A 4,905-nucleotide genomic window follows, 5' to 3' on the forward strand; every position below is an offset into this window, starting at 1 on the left:
ATCCTGGTGTAGAAAGTAATATTTACGGAAGCGTAGAGCTGCCACCCAGGCAAAAGAAAAATAGAAGTATATCACGTTATAACGTTAAAAGTTTATTGTTCTAACAAGATACTTTTCATGTTTGTACAACATAATATTTATATTGTACGAACGTGATAATTTTATTGTACGAACGTGATAATTATGTATATTGTAATAACGTGATATTATGTTGTACAAACATGAAAAGTATCTTGTTAGAACAATAAACTTTTAACGTTATAACGTGATATACTTCTATTTTTCTTTTGCCTGGGTGGCAGCTCTACGCTTCCGTAAATATTAAATAAATTCTAACAACAGATTATCAAGCTTAAACATGCTGCTGTTGTTCAGCCGCTGGTTTCCTCTTTCTGCCGCGAACAAACAAGAGAGACAGAGTCGCGACAGAAAAGCCGATCAGCTGATCATTGATCAGTTTCATGATTGAAGTAGCAGCAGGAGAGGGAGAGAGAAGAGGCAGTCGCTCCATATATCGGTTGTTAAGCTTAACGCTGGAATGCTTTACAAACATTCAGAGATGAACTTACACACTTGCTTTACTTCTCTCTGGGATCACTTTCTCGGAGATGAAATGCTGGATTGCTAGCGAGGCTACAAATACACACAGCCGCTCTATCACGTGAGCACACTGCTCCAACGTGCTACGGTTATGGGCCGAGTTACGCCATGTCACAGGTTTTGTGAGGTGCTTTTTTGATATTTAATGGATCGGATTACATTTTTTATTTCTCTCCGATATCCGATCCAGTAATTTAGGTTAGTATTGGACCGATACCGATACGTAATATCGGATCGGTCCATCTCTAGTACTGACCTTTAAAGCTCTGAATCGTGATGCTCCTGCCTACATTTCTGATCTTTTAGAACAGCAGCTTATGAACACTGGGCTGATGGTGACTTTTAATTCTTCTTTTAATTCAATGAATTCAAGTTCAATAATAATAAATTCAATAAATTTGAAACATTTATTAAATTATTTATTTATAAATTTATTTCCAATTCTAATAAATTCGCGTCACATCTAACTAATTACTTAATGATGTATTTTAGTTTTTAATCATTTTGAGCCTAGTCATCATATGCACCTATGCCTAAATGATACCCATGGATCAGGTGTTGTTGTACCCATTTATTTGACACACAACAAACACTTCACCATGCAATGAAAAAAAAAACCACACACACACACACACGAAAAAAACAAAACAAAACCCACCTGTCTTGTGGGTATTATGTGTAATACTGTACTGGGAAGGATCAACTCAAAGTGTCCTTTGCCATCCTCTTTTATATCTCTGCCACTCCCGAGTTCCTCCTGCAGTACCACAGTTCCTCTCTTGGCACCATATGCTTTCTTTCGATCAACACAGACAGTGCCATTCCTTCCAACCTTCTATGTACTTCACCACAACACTCTCAGAGCAAACATCACGTCTGTACTGTTCTTTCTCAGCATGGAGCCATACTGTCGCTCACTGATGGTCACCTCTCTTCTTAACCTAGTTTCAAAAACCTTTTCCCACAGCTTCATGGTATGACACAACAACTTTATCCCTCTGTATTTACTACAGCTGTTCAGATGATCCTGGTTCTTGAAAATCACTGCCAGCATACTTTCTCTCTATTTCTCAGGCATCTTCTGACATTCTGGTTTAAAAGTCCACTGTCCTCTCGGCAAGGTTATTAAAGTTAAATGACATTTAATTCAATTTTAGCGGAAGGATTTAAATAGGATTTATGCAGATTTATGGTTACAAAAGACTGGACTGGAAACCGATGGTTTGCTGGACCTGTGCACTAGTTTAAGCAGGAAAAGCCTGCTCTGTAATTAAGAGATGACCACGTGGAAGAAATTACTCAAGACCTGGACATGAAGAGCTTGAGACTTGTATTCCCAGGATTTGGAGTGAAAACTCACTTCCTAATAACACAAGGTGTATCAAGGTGGGTGCAAAGCCTTTCTTTGGAAGATGCAAGACTGATATGTGATTGACTGCATGTTCTTCTGAGTGACCGCCTTTTCTTGTTTGTAACAAGGCTAATAAATCTGACTGTGGTGGCCTTGGGCCCTGGATTGCAGGCCAGAACTACGACTTCAGCCCACCAGTCTGCTTCAAAAGAAAAATAAGTCCTGTGTATCCTACTTTCACTGAGTGTGGTGGTTTTCTACTGGTAACTATTAGGACTCATTTATTACTTGTACTGAGGCCATTTTGTTGCCCACTTCTAAACATTACCTGTGCTGATTTCCAAAGTCTTGCCTCTGACATGTTCCCTTCATACAATAATAATAAAAACAAACAAACGCTGAAACTAATAAACTAACCATAGCAAGAAAATTGACTCCAGAAACCAACTGATAATGATTGTCCATTTGAAGCTGAAGAGTCGCGTGATCAGTGACCACCGAAGCTTCATTCGGTATGTCGCTGATTCAGTGGTTTAAAAGGAAGTGAATGATAGGTGGGATTTATGCTAATTTATGGGGAACCAGTGTTCAACATAATGGAAGACATGGAGCCAGCAAGAAAGAGAAGATGTTCTGGCTGTTCCTAAATAAACAGTCCATAAACAATTCTACCCCCAGATCTAAAACACACATTAAAAATACACTATAGATATTAAAATGAGTTATAATATGGTAATATATATAGTAGTAATATATTGCTATATAATAATATAATAAAATAATATAATAATATATTATAACACTAACTGTTCCAACATTCATCCTCCCCTGTCTCTTCCAGCTCTTCAGTGTCTTTCCCAAGCATGTTATTTATTAAATCACCAAACATTAGCTACTGTTATTTTCAGTTTGTATTGACAGCTTTTACTTGTCTCATTTCTTAAATACTTTCCCTCTGACAATATTCATATGTGCACAGCCACAAGTTTAGTTGTTTTAAAATTCAAACCAATCACTTTAGAGGTCTGGGAGTTTTGTCGCCATCCTTTGCTGAATGAAACAAACCACGAGAGGGTGACTCTGGACCTATCCTTTAACAAACCAGGGCCCTTGTAGAGCAGTTTTGTAATCTGCAATTTAAAATGTAAACAGTATGATGTCTGGTATTTTTTACAAAGTAATTTTTTTTTAAAATTTAGATTCAACATTTTAATATGAAAATACATTCAAATTGCAAAATACACACAATGTATAGATCATAGAAAAACATATATTAAGGATCTACAATTTCACAACCCTCCCCCCAGCAATAGCAATGAAAATATTAGTAGTACTCTGTAAACTTTGCTGACATAAAGTGGAAAACTTGGTAACATAACATAATGTTTGGTTGTTGTTAACTGATTTTGTATGCACTGATACGAAAAACCAGTTCAGCCAGTTTTACATTGTTAAGAGATTCCCCTTATCTACTGTATAGCGCTGCTTTACATGTACATTACATAAATTCAAATGAATACTATTTTTGATAACAGGAAGATAACATGCTCTTTGATGGACTCATCTACCTCCTTCTCTATAACAGATAAGCTCCCGCCCTGTTGTGACTCCAAGTTGAATAAGCAGTTAAAAATGGAGTGGATGGATTGGTGGATGGATCAAAAATAAAGGTATAAAATATTTAAGTTTATAATAGAAACAGGTTAGAGTCATACAATTCTTTTGTCCTGTTTTCAGATGTATTTACTGTGCAATGACAGTGGCATTTCTTTATGGTGGAGAGAGGAACCCTCTGGCACTAAAGCGTATCTTTTCAGAATAAAAGCATGTCATTTCAATTAATAGTTGTATACTTATTCCTGCATGCTAGATAAGTTTCACTCTTGAAGTCAAGTCTGCATGGCAATAATACTGCAGTTGCCCATTCTATAGAAAAAATATTTCTGTTTGCTATAAGCAAACACCTAACACTAACCCTTGCTATAAGACCTCCTCAGTATGTGGTTATTTAACACACTTTTTTGATGGCTACAGATCCTGAAGTGTGGAAAAGATTTGTCTGTTTAAAACATTTTTACTCTGAAAACGGCTGACAGGAAGTCTTCAGTTGGCAGGTGTCTCACCTGTAGGCTCCTTTTAGACCTGAAGAACCAAAAGGTGCCAGGCACGCTTGACACATGGGAAAACTTAGAAGGAGTGCTAGAGCAAACTATAAATATAACATAAAAAGGATTGTCTGTGACAAGAAAAATCCCAGGTAGGAAGTATTCCCCATTTTCCTTTTCCTTTTGTATGTTGCCTAAAACTATTGAATTTAAAGTTTAATGTTAGTTGTTGTTCTAAATCCAAGATTTTTCAGTATTGCTCCAGATTAAATTAAATACACTTTTATCAAACTTTTAAAATGGAAATGTTGAATATCAGTTCACAGATTTAGTTTTGAAAATAAACTAAAAGAAGAATTTAGATTTAAGTCAAGTCAAGGTTAACTTATAGGACATTTTAAACAACTTTAAACAGCCTTAGTTAAACGAAGTGCTGTACAGGATGTACAAAAATAAACTATACATAACATTAACTAAATCTTCTGCTTTGCAAACCTAAGTGCTCTGACAGGAGTCCAGAGTTTTTGATACTCTTTAAAACAAGTAAAAACATTTTCTAATGTAATCACACCATTTTCTTTCCTGTCAAGAGGAGAGCTGCTGCTGATGGCTGATTAGTTCAGATTTAGCCAGTTTACCTCTAATTATGATTGTATATCTCTAAGAAAGTTCACCAGTGCCTGAATAGAAGCATAGGTGTTGGTTTGCATAGGTAAATATATCAGTAGTCATCTGCACAGCAATGAAAGCAGATATTATGCCTTTCAGAAACGGACCCTGAGGGAAGCATATAAAAAGAAGAGAATGGGAGAAAAGCTTAGTTTTACAGGCCTATACTAGAAGAAGAAA

The sequence above is a fragment of the Perissodus microlepis genome, chromosome 12 (genome assembly GCF_051167445.1).
Source record: "Perissodus microlepis isolate ML-2025 ecotype Zambia chromosome 12, ASM5116744v1, whole genome shotgun sequence".
Taxonomy (NCBI): domain Eukaryota; kingdom Metazoa; phylum Chordata; class Actinopteri; order Cichliformes; family Cichlidae; genus Perissodus; species Perissodus microlepis.